Source organism: Trichomycterus rosablanca, chromosome 8 (assembly GCF_030014385.1).
Source record: "Trichomycterus rosablanca isolate fTriRos1 chromosome 8, fTriRos1.hap1, whole genome shotgun sequence".
NCBI lineage: Eukaryota > Metazoa > Chordata > Actinopteri > Siluriformes > Trichomycteridae > Trichomycterus > Trichomycterus rosablanca.
In genome coordinates, this window is record NC_085995.1 from 27,856,180 (window position 1) to 27,868,746 (window position 12,567).

At 39.2% G+C, this 12,567-nt stretch overlaps 1 protein-coding gene across 4 annotated transcripts in view; it reads left to right on the plus strand.

Moving 5' to 3' along the window:
• The window catches only part of mid2 (midline 2), a 191,648-nt gene that overhangs the window by 42,925 nt on the left and 136,156 nt on the right, over nucleotides 1-12,567 (plus strand). Inside the window, exon 1 of one of the 4 annotated variants that reach the window (XM_062999979.1) lies at nucleotides 1,352-1,515. The exons of 2 other annotated variants lie outside the window; for them this stretch is intronic. The gene's annotated coding sequence lies outside the window, so the exon portion shown is untranslated. Of the gene's footprint in view, nucleotides 1-1,351; nucleotides 1,516-12,567 lie in introns of those variants that run through there. One more of the 4 variants, XM_062999977.1, reaches the window with a different exon arrangement.

The following is a 12,567-nucleotide window of genomic DNA, read 5'->3' on the forward strand; positions in this document are numbered from 1 at the left end:
GTTGAGCTATGTGTAGGTGTGTGTTATTGTGTGTATATGTTGTACAGTGTGTAGGTGTGTGTTATTCTGTGTGTGTGTGTATAGGTGTTGAGCTTTGTGTAGGTGTGTGTTATTGTGTGTATATGTTGTACAGTGTGTAGGTGTGTTATTCTGTGTGTTTGTATATATAGGTGTTGAGCTGTGTGTAGGTGTGTTTTTGTGTGTATATGTTGTACAGTGTTTAGGTGTGTGTTATTGTGTGTATATGTTGTACAGTGTGTAGGTGTGTGTTATTATGTGTGTGTGTGTGTGTGTGTATAGGTGTTGAGCTGTGTGTAGGTGTGTTATTGTGTGTATATGTTGTACAGTGTGTAGGTGTGTTATTATGTGTGTGTGTATAGGTGTTGAGCTGTGTGTAGGTGTGTTTTATTGTGTGTATATGTTGTACAGTGTGTAGGTGTGTGTTATTCTGTGTTTGTGTGTGTGTGTATAGGTGTTGAGCTGTGTGTAGGTGTGTGTTATTGTGTGTATATGTTGTACAGTGTGTAGGTGTGTGTTATTCTTTGTGTGTGTGTGTGTATATAGGTGTTGAGCTGTGTGTAGGTGTGTGTTATTCTCTGTGTGTGTGTGTGTCTGTGTGTGTGTATAGGTGTTGAGCTGTGTGTAGGTGTGTGTTATTGTGTGTATATGTTGTACAGTGTGTAGGTGTGTGTTATTCTTTGTGTGTGTGTGTGTGTATAGGTGTTGCGCTGTGTAGGTGGGTGTTATTGTGTGTATATGTTGTACAGTGTGTAGGTGTGTGTTATTCTGTGTGTGTGTGTGTGTGTGTGTATAGGTGTTGAGCTGTGTGTAGGTGTGTGTTATTGTGTGTATATGTTGTACAGTGTGTAGGTGTGTGTTATTATGTGTGTGTGTGTATAGGTGTTGAGCTGTGTGTAGGTGTGTGTTATTGTGTGTATATGTTGTACAGTGTGTAGGTGTGTTATTATGTGTGTGTGTGTATAGGTGTTGAGCTGTGTGTAGGTGTGTGTGTGTGTGTATAGGTGTTGAGCTGTGTGTAGGTGTGTGTTATTGTGTGTATATGTTGTACAGTGTGTAGGTGTGTTATTATGTGTGTGTGTGTATAGGTGTTGAGCTGTGTGTAGGTGTGTGTGTGTGTGTATAGGTGTTGAGCTGTGTGTAGGTGTGTGTTATTGTGTGTATATGTTGTACAGTGTGTAGGTGTGTGTTATTCTTTGTGTGTGTGTGTGTGTGTGTGTGTATAGGTGTTGCGCTGTGTGTAGGTGGGTGGAGTCTATTTCCTGTCATTGTGCTGCTCTGTTCTGCTCTGGCTGGCTGTGCGCTCGCTTCACTCCGCTTTGCTTCAGTAGAATCGGCGCAGGGCTGCAGAACTCCGGCTTTATCTGGCGCAGAAGAGTGAACGCACTCCCCTGTTTCACTCTCTCGTTCACTCCTTTTACTCCCGCTTTTTATTTCCTCGGGTTTTTGGCTTCGTTCAAGATGACAGAAGAAAAGAAAGATCGACATATAAAGCTGGTAGGTTCTCTGTCTGTCTCTCCTCTCAGCCGCTCGCTCTGTCTTCACTAGCTCAGTCTCCTCACAGGAGAAGCTGCTTCTGATATTTAAACCACCGCTTTCATTTTAATGCTGCTCGGCTAACAGGTTTATTTATTTACTCTGATATTTAGTGCTAATGAAATAGTTAAAATAGAACTTTTACTGTGTAAACATGATGTGTTTCGGTTATTAGAAAGTAATTGTTTCAGCGCTCTGGTAACAGTGCAGGTTTTTACCTTAAGTTACCTCAGAACAACCTCTGACTGAACTAGTTCAGGAGAACGCGTTATGAAAAGATGAAAACGCATAGAAAAAAAACAACAACAATAAAATTCGACGCTGTATTTCAGTTTTACGAAAACAGACTTTGAGAAACTAGTTTTATTTTGGGGTTTATTTTTGTATTGATGTTTTGGCTTCGCTCGAAACAAAGCCTCATATCATAACATATCAGCCACTTCGAGTAATAAAAAATCTCCTCAGATATGATGTAAATATATTTAGACATTTTTAGGACATTCAAAAATATTTGTAATATTCATATACTGTCTCAACGATTCTACTGCAAGAAAAGTACAATAATATATTTTTTGCAATATTCAGTAGGTCACACAATGTACACTGAGTAGAAATGATAAAATAGACTAGCTCACTAATACTACAAATTATGCCATGTTTGCTAGTTAATTTTTAATCACGCTTCAACAGATTTAGCCATTTGTACCCCAGTATTTATTCCCTTGTTGTTGAGCTGGCACATTTTTATTTGCTCAATTTCTAATTCCAACTTTGCCTAATTTAAAGATGCAACATGATGATGGTAACTGACTGACAATAACACATTTCTGTACCATCTATACAGTGGTATAGAGGGCATGGTGGGGAGGAGTGAGATTTTATTCAAACAGCACCCCAGATTGACATGATTCGAGTTTTTAAAGCTGGCATAAATTTGTGGTGCAGTTTTTGAATATCAGTGAGTAGAAACAACCTTTCTACCAATTGTTTACACAAAGCAGTATGTCAAGATCGGCTACAACATTAAAACCACTGACAGGTAAAGGAAATGACATTTATTATCTAATTGCAATGACACCCATTGGGATACATTAGGCAAGATGTAAAGATATTCTTGATATGTTAGATAGGAGAAGTAGGCAAGAGCAAGAATTTAAGTGACTTTGGGTGTGTTCGAAAACCTAGTGAGCTGCCTTGCTGTCTTACTGCCTACATAGGCAGCTGCCTCAGTAGAGAGGATTCTAATAATTCAATGACTTATAAGGCAGGTCATTCGAACGTGCTACTTAGACAGCGATTCCATCGGGTTTCTCGTTTAGCATTTAGCATCTTGCCATTCAAACCAATGCGTTGGGGCGGCACAGCGTGCTAACATGTCAACTAACCACTCCCTTCATTTATCGAAAACAGTTATATTTGCTGACAAGCCCGAACTTGCAAATAAAAACACTCATACACATTTATACAAGTTAAAAGATCAATAATAATTTATTTACGTTTAAAAATAATTCACCGCACCGTCAGCCATGTTTATTTTTCTGAGAGAAGAGATCACGCAATGAATCTTGGGATTGCTTTCATCACTAAGGATGCTTCCGATGCTTTTTCTTGAGTCAAAATAACATTGAAATTTTAAGATACCTAACTAGTGAGGATATTAAGGCATCTAGGATTTCGAACGGCCTAATTCTTGGGAGAACGCGTAGGACGACGTAAAATGCTGCCTATGTAGAGAGCTCACTAGCTTTTCAAACACACCCTTTGACTAGGGCCAGATTGTAATGACTAGACGACTAGAAGAACTGGTGACAGGGTCATGAGTGCCCAGTGTCCATTTATGTGCATGGGAAGTAAATGCTAGCCCATTTGGTTCAGTCCCACAGAAGAGTTAATGTAGCACAGCACTTCAAAGCTAATGCTGGCTATGATCAGAACACAAAGAGCATTGTAGTTTGCACCATATAGAGTTACATAGCTGCAGCACAGTGAGTGCCCATGCTAACTGCTGTCGACCACTGAAAGTACCTACACTGAGCATGTGAGATGAGATGAATCATGTTTTTTTACATCATGTGGACGGCTGGGTGTGTGTGCATCGCTTACATTGGGATTAGATGGTAGCATGATGCACTATGGGGAAAAAAGAAAGCTGGCAGAGGTAGTGTGAATGTTCTGCTGGACATTGGGTCCTAGCATTCAGGTTAATGTTACTTTGCCACTTACCTTCTACCGAAACATTGTTGCAAGCAAAGTACACTCCACCAGGATAATGCACCCTGCCACACTACAGTATTTGTTCAGAAAGGTGTTTGCTTGGCCTCCAAATAAACCCTTTGTGTACAAAGCTAAAGAAAGTCAGATGGCATACATGAATTCCATGGATCCATCTCTTATTTCATCTAGTCTGTGTTTTGTCATGCTTTGTTGAGTTGTTAAAGGAGCTGCTAACCACCTGTAAATGTGTGATACACATGTGTGGTTACTATGAAACCAAAACCAAACTAGAAATGATAAGCGGTTTGCGCCTCATTCACCATGAGAGTGGAGATATATTGCCATATCGCCCCTGCCACAGAAAAACACTTTCTGCTGGCTGTGCAACTGAGTGCCAAGCTTAAAAACAATACACAATGTTGACTGACAGTATCAGCAGTTTATTCACATGCAGTTTTGTATGAAATGTATTTTAGTTTATATCAATGAAGCTCTCAAGAACCTAAAACAATCGAAATTGGTTAGTTGAATTTTGTTATTTTAATTAAACGGTGCATTCAGTCTTAAACATGGGATCAATATCAAAAATGCAAACCTGGTCTCCCTATTTCACAGCTCACTAGCCGCCATGCCATTTATATATTTATTTTAATTTTATATAAGGGTCATTCTATAATTTGGGGTACATTTCACATCACCAAAAAAGTACAAAAACAATGTTCTCTCTCTATAGAACAATCAGTGGTTCAAGTTAATATATTCCTTTAGTGTAACATATCCACTATTTGCAAAGCTTAAACATTATTTTTTATTTTTTTTATTTTAAAGGGACAGTAGATGTAGACTACTAGGTAACTTAGTTGACAGGTAACGTAGTTGACAATTTCCCTATTTTGACCCATAACTTCAGTGGTAGACCTTGCCTGGCTGACCACATGTCATTTCTTGAACAGAATAATGTCTAATTTGAACATACGTTTGAATTAAAATTATAAAAAAAATGTTTACCTTAACAATGTATGTAACATAGTTGACGGTCAATTAATATACTCATTGACAATGTTCTATTATAGATAAAATATATAAAAAAATAAGAGGACATTCACCACAGTGTGTTCAATATACCCTCCACAGAGAAAAATGATATCATGTAATGCTGGTCACATAGTTTTAGAACAAACCATTTTTGAGTTGCTGAGTGGAGTTCTGTTAGTAACATAGTTGACAGAACTTTTGCGGACATTAATAAATAAAGATATTTAAATTATTTAAAAGAGAAACTCAATTAAAAAAAAAATAGATGTTGTTGCCCTTAATGATTTTATTCATTATTTTAAAACCAAGGCACCCTCAACTTAAAAAAACAGACACAGCAAAAACTGTTCATTTAGGAACATCATGACAAATTTCAAGCTAAATGAAGCATAGGATGCACATAATGTTTTTGTGATATTACAACATGTTTTCCATTAATAGGTAAAATATGACATTTTTAAAGAAAATAGTTAGAATAAATATAATTATTATCATTGGACATGGAATGTACCCCAAATTATAGAATGACTCATATATACCCGTATATATATAACGCGTTTTTCTCCCAATTTAGTGTAGTCAATATTTCCGCTGCTGGGGATACCCGATTTTTTACAGCTGAGGAGGGTACATTGCAGCCCACCCCCTCCTCTGACCCGCACGCAGCCCTTAATGGAACCCCTTTCCACCCATGCACAGGCGCCTCCATCCACTAATCAGGGACCCCGCCCACATATTCCGGTCATGCGTCCCTGCAGGCACTGCCAGTTATGCCCAATAGATGGCGCCCAGCCGACCGGTGGCAACGCCGAGTTTCGAACCCGAGGAGTTCAGAATCTCGGCGATGGTGTGCTAGCAGAATATCCCGCTGTACCACCTGGGCACCAGTTCAGGGTTTTATGAAACAATAAGCATCAGTTTCTCTCTGCCATGTCTGATCTTCACTTCTGTCTACGTCAAACAATTTGTCTGATGGGCTCTCTTTGAAAAGGTCAGCCACGAACTGGGTCAAAGTTCAATCGGATCAGAAACTGTAAAAAACTAAGTGTCAGAGCGGTACACTGGCGCCTTAATAGGAAACAATACCACAAAAAATCTGCCACATATCGGGTGATGTCATCTTTTGTAGTGAACACACAGAAAAAGGTGCATTGCTTATTCACTGTATCTCTTCTTGTTTTCCTCTTTGGTCGTACTAGAATAGATGGATGCTTTAAGTACGACATATTTATGTTCCATTTTTATCTGGACTGAATGTGGCAGTCTGATGTTTTGATACATAATTCCATTAAAGTAACCTTCACTCAGGATCCATTATCCTGCAGCAGGTATTGATTAAAAAATCCAATTTTTACTGTCTGCTTTAATCACGAAACACTTATTGACATTTTGATTTATTTCAAGTGTTTTGTTCTCTCTTTATGCATCATGGAGATCTTAAATATACGGTCCTAATCTTTTATACGAAGTTAATATTGGGTGCTTTCTTGGCACATTCAGAATGGCCCGTGTTAAATGTTGTAAAATATTTTATCCAAGCAGTATTGCGTAGATTAATTTGATTAGTTTTTGGGCCAAATCCATAAAACATGTCCACTCTTATAAGTGGCAGCTGTAATTTCTTTAATATTTATAGTTTGAAGCACTAAAAGGCTATTTGAGAGGCATAACCATGATAGGCATTCAATCCACACAATTTGTATGCCGGTCCCTTCATGTCCCAGCATATTTTATGTACAATTTAGCCAGCTTGGGTTTTGTGTTTTAGACACAGTTATTATCATTTCTTAGAATTGGAGCATGGGTAGATTTGAGATCTTTTCATTTGTATTTGTTGGTAATTGTTTTATTGGCAAATTTATCTGGTTGTGTAACAGGACCACCTGCCGTGGAGATCAGCAGCTGGGCACAGTTATAGAATCATGTCGTCTTGCTTTGCCATTTATGATTGCAGATTGTAGTATTCATCATGGTTTCTTCTTCATTAAGTCTTCTTTCTTTTGAAACCATGATACCGGGCTTAATACAGCACTTTTCGGCACAGGACCTAAGTTTGGACCCACGCTGGGCACATGCTGCACCAGTTGGTTTGGTGGGGTGCCACTCGTGCATTGCCGTCCCTGGCTTGTTCTGTCTTTTACTCTTTTTCCAAAAACCTGTTGTCGCTGGGGCTTTGAGCAGTTTGACAGTTTCATTTGTGCTCTCTCCCTTCTTTGTCCACTTTTTCTGTTGCAGGCTGCGGATGCTTTTTGTCTTTCACTTGTTAATTTGTTCCACCGCTTTTCCAGTTACCTTTTTGTTTAAGGCTTTGTATTCGCAGTATTGTCCTGCCTTGGTTTTGCATCCTGCAAATTGGGTTCATTTTCAGTTCTTGCAGGTGCAGAGCTACACCTGGTGCCTCAGTGGCGAGGTACGACCTGCCTTGTCACAGGTTTATATTTGGATATTTGATCTCATCCATTGATCACTGGAAACAAAGGCATTGCTGACTAAGCAACCAAAATGCTTAGTGATAAATCTCTTAAAGGAAATGTGGAATGCCCATTTTCACTATTGACATCAGCCAGTGAATACAGACACATTGTCAATAACAGGCTCATAGATTGGGACACATTACAGGACGATGCAAAGTAAAAAAATTGAACAGGCTGATAATGGTCTGTGTCTATGGCCAGTAACAGCTTGCAGTGTTTACAGAGGCATATGCACGCTTTCCCAAACAGTTGCCACAAAGTTGGAAGTACGTATATTGTTTATCTTATATGATTGATAGGAAGCAAACGGTAGACAGGATGTTATGGAGAAACACTATCTAAATGGGAATCATGGGAGTAAATTATTAATAATAATAATAATAATACATCTTAGCAATGGATATGGCTATAAAATTTGATCTTAATAGTTAGTATTAAGGATTAGGCTATATAATGTACTTTTACAGTGTAGCTTGTGAAATAATGTTAGGTGGGAGGCGAGCTCACATTCACAGTCTACGGCCGATGCCTCGAAGCCACAGACAGCAGACTGAGATATTTTAAGTTTACTAAATGATCTCATTTTATCTCTTCTGATCTTTCACTAGCTTCTCGCTGTGAAGTATCGTGGTGGCAGCAGGCTAAGAAGATCAGCTTATTAAATCTAAACAAGTTCTGTGATTTTAGTGTTATTCTCATTTTCATACGTGTTTCAATACTAATATGATTCAATATTGGGCTGCCACGGTGGCATAGCAGGTAGCGTGGGAGCTGCACTGCAACATGTGCCCTTGAGACCTGGGTTTGCTCTTTATTTATTTTTAGTTTAACGTCATGTTTTTACACACTTTGGTTAGTTACTCGTTACAGAAGATTAATCACTTCAAGTATTTTAATGTCAAACACAGTCATGAACAATTTTGTATCTCCAATTCACCTCAACTGTATGTCTTTGAACTGTGGGAGGAAACCGGAGCTCCCGATTGAACTCCACACAGACACTGGGAGAACATACAAACTCCACACAGAAAGGACCCGGACCACTCCGCCTGGGAATCGAACCCAGGACCTTATTGCTGTGAGGTGACAGTGCTACCCAACTAGCCACTGTGCAGCCTGGGTGACCTTCATTCATGTTTTCCACATGTCTGTGTGAGTTTAATTTGGGTACCATGTTTTCTTCGCGTCTTCCAGATGTGTATCAGTAAGTGGATTGGCTGCTCTAAATTGCCCCTAGGTGCAAGCGAGTGCAAGAATGGGTACGTCAGCAATGTCCTGTGATGGAATTTAGCCACAGAATGACTAGGTTAAGTTTTTCTATTGCTTTTTCTTGTCAGGGTTGTGGTGGGGCCAGATTCTCCAGCATCACTAGGCACAACACAGTAACACATGCTGAAGAGAACCCTGGTTAACAATGTCTGAATGTGTCTGAATGTCGTAAATGTATTTTCTTAATTTTTCCACCATTTAGCTCTTTAGAAATGACAGGATACTGCATAACAGAAATCCAGATCAGACTGGCTGATATTTCTTCATGGCTACATCTGCCATTGTCTTATTGCCACTTGAACAAAAGCATTGTGGACCTTTGTGACCAGAGAGCATTGAATTGCATGCTTTCTTTGTCACGTTGTTGTGTAATTGACGATAACGCTTACTGGGAAAATCCCATGACTGCAGAGGCATAGAATTGCAGTGAATGCAGCTAAGGTTGACGTATTAATTGATTCACTAGTGCACTCGTTTGTTTCTGAGCAGAGTTCGAGCAGAACAAAATGCCTCTTGAACATAATGTGACCTGATACGCAGTGCTCACAGTTTTCACACAGAACAAAGCTTTTGTATACAGGGATTTGATGAAAGTTGCCAGCCTGGAGGGCATTTCTGTGCTACATTGCACACTAAATACCGTTTGCTAACATCTGAATCCACGTGCTGGGGCTGAACAGCAGGATCTGGGATATAATAAGGTGATGACTGAATGCTATTAGGCTTTCTTTACTCATTGTCTGTTTTAACATTAAAATCAAGACAGTGTATTGTAGGTTGGATCATTCCAAATCCATCTCAAATAAGATGTAATGCAGTGCTTTCTTTATCATCCAAAAAAAGTGAGTGCACTCTTGTCTTCTATCCAGGAACAATTACTGTAACTCGTGTTTATCTCACAAAGGGCTACTTACAGTTTGGCTTTCATCTTGACTTTATGAATTAGAGGGTTTGACCCTGAATCATTTTGCGTAAGGGCTTAATCTGTGGCTGTTAGCTCTATAGTTGTAGGACTTTTCACGTATCTTTTAAAGATACCATCAGCCAGCACAGCAGTGGATTATCTGAATGTAGCTTAACATACACCATCATTTGGGACATTTGTTAATTTATTTCACATATTTGTTATTCAGAGTGCTAGGACAAAAATTCAAAAACATTTAAATATAAATAGATTAGGAATTTGAATCAGATTTGAAGTGTAAAAATGTCCATTGAAGTTTCAGTTTTGAAAACACATTTAAAGTGTAGGACTATTAAGGACTTAACATTTCTTATCGGCACACAAAATGTCAAAAATTCAAAAACATAGAAATATAAATAAATTAGGAATTTAAATCAGATTTGAAGAGTGAACATGTCCATTGAAGATTTAATTTTAAAAACATGTAGTGGCTACATTGTGATCAAATGAATTATTAAATGGCAGAAACAGAAAATGCAAATGAATACACTGCTAATGCTTGGTAGTATTTATATAAAAGTCGAAAAACGCATGGCACCTGTAGTGGTCCAGTCATTGAAATAGCTGTAAGATTTATTATTATTATTATTATTGCTACTGTGTACACCGACCAGGCATAACATTATGACCACTGACAGATGAAGTGAATACCACTGATTATCTCTTCATCACGGCACCTGTTAGTGGGTGGGATATATTAGGCAGCAAGTGACAACTGGATCAAAGCATGTCCAAAACTGCAGCTCTTGTGGGGTGTTCCAGGCCTGCAGTGGTCAGTATCTATCAAAAGTGGTCCAAGGAAGGAACAGTGGTAAACCGACTGAAGAAGTCAATGCTGGTTCTGATAGAAAGTTGTCAGAATACACAGTGCATCACAGTTGCAGGGCTGTTTTGGAAGCTATTAGCGCTTGCGTATGTTTGTTCGGCATAATTTTTAGCAAGAATACCAGTGCAAATCTAAAAAAATCTGTTGTTTGAACTCATTGCTTTATCTAGGCCATAGATGTGGCCAGCTGCCATCTAAAAATGCTGGACTAAATACAGAAATCCCCTTATATTAACTTGCAAGGCTTACTGGTTTAAGGATGTCAGAACCTCCTGATCTGGGACATTTATCAGAGCAGGCTTGAGTTTCTACAGCATGATTTAATATTAAAAGCATCTACTGAGCAGCAGTTCTATAAGCAGGTACTAGCTAACAGTAAGATTAAGGTCATTTAAATAACCACACTTTTAACCGTGGTGAGCAGTAAAGCATCTTAGAATGCACAATGCATCGAATTACAGAAATCGGAAGCTATAGTAAAAAACTCACAAAAACTGCTATGAAGAATTGGAATTTCTACTGTGATGTGCAGATAGGTTCAGAGCTAGGGTCAGAGTTTGGCATAAACAGCATGAATTCACGAACTTGTCCTGGGTGAGCAGATGTCACAAACCACTAGTCACCTTTGAATAGTTTATAAACCTGACAGTGAGCTTGTTGCCCAGTCACCTGTGCTTATTTTTAGAAATCACATACATTTGAGATGTGATAGTACAATAGGGGGTTTGCAGCTGACAAATCAACAGCAAGTCATAGAGTCTGTCATGCCAGCTTGGGCTGAAATCCAAAAGGAATATTTCCAATATCTTGTGCAATCCAGGCTACATGTAATGAGGCTGCTCTGCAAGGGCGTTTCCTCTCCAGTATCAGTATACACTTTCTAATAAAGTGGCCAGTGAAAGAAGGTAAGGGGACTTAAAAACAGATTGCTATTGATTATTTACTAAACCCAAATAATGAGAGCTACTGTGTTAGGTTGGAACACTCTGGACATTTTTGCCTGGTCAGAATTGACTGATAGTTTAGGTGAGCTGATGAATCTTCAGAACTATAGGAACTATTGCAGGGATCATTTGCTCCTCTGTGCGAGTACATAAACCACTCCTGACCTGTACGCTGAGCATCGACAACTTGTCATGCATTATGAATGAGCTTTCTCTCCACACGCTGGTAATTAATTTCAGGAACACAAACACGACAGTCCAGGAAACGGTCCTACTGAATGGTCCGCCTCGGCACCAAAAGCAGCACGGCATTCTCTAGTGCCCACAGGAGATTCCGTTTGAGCATCCAGCCTCTGCAATCGAGGCTTTCTAAAATTACTCATTATGTTTACTGTTTCAGCTGGGACATATGGAGCTTTTTAGGACTTCATGCACTATTAATGCATGATCTGTCTCAATGTGCCCTGGAGAAACCATTTGGTAAGTGCTGGCAGGGCCTGGGTAATGAAGTTATGAAGTCACCCGTGAACAGTGGCAACATGACACCGCTAAACCTCCACACTGCTGCACTTATTAGTGCCATTATGTTGTCCTGGGTAGCTTTTACACTGTCTATTCCATAGCCCAGAACACCCATGAGGGACAAAGTCTATGCACACATGGATTGATTAGATTTCCTGCCATGTCAATGATGGACATTGGGCCTATCAGTACCCAATATCTATAGATTGCTTTGTGGTAGAATACTGTGGCACTGAAGCAGGTGCTCTAGTAGTTCATCTCATGACTTTTGTCAGGGGCAAAGAGGCAGGAAAATTCACAGAAAAATTATTTTTAAAAATCACAGATTTCATGGATTTTTAAAGAAAAGTGCCACATTTCATGACAGTCATTACATTACACTCATAAATTAAATGATAGAGCAGCCTGCCTTAATGCTTGAATGAATTAGGTAAGGCCTTAGAAATAAGGTTTACACAACTTCTTCACTAACTGAAAGGACTCCAAAAATTTGTTACATTTACAAAAGTTCAGTGTTTGTTTTGCAGTAAACCATTCTAAAGGTAGCCAGATGCTGGGAAGGCTTAGTTTATACTATATCATTTTAGCCCTGATTTTCCACCTACAGGTTTTAGAGGCCGCCAACAAATGCGCCAGCTCGGAGGCAAATCTGCCTTCGCTTGGGTTTCAAAATCAACTCTTGATCACTATGTCTGAACTGTTCAAAGACGCGATTCGAGAGGTTTGCCGATTGCTTACAGACTCCCATAGTGTGAAAAGAGTTGC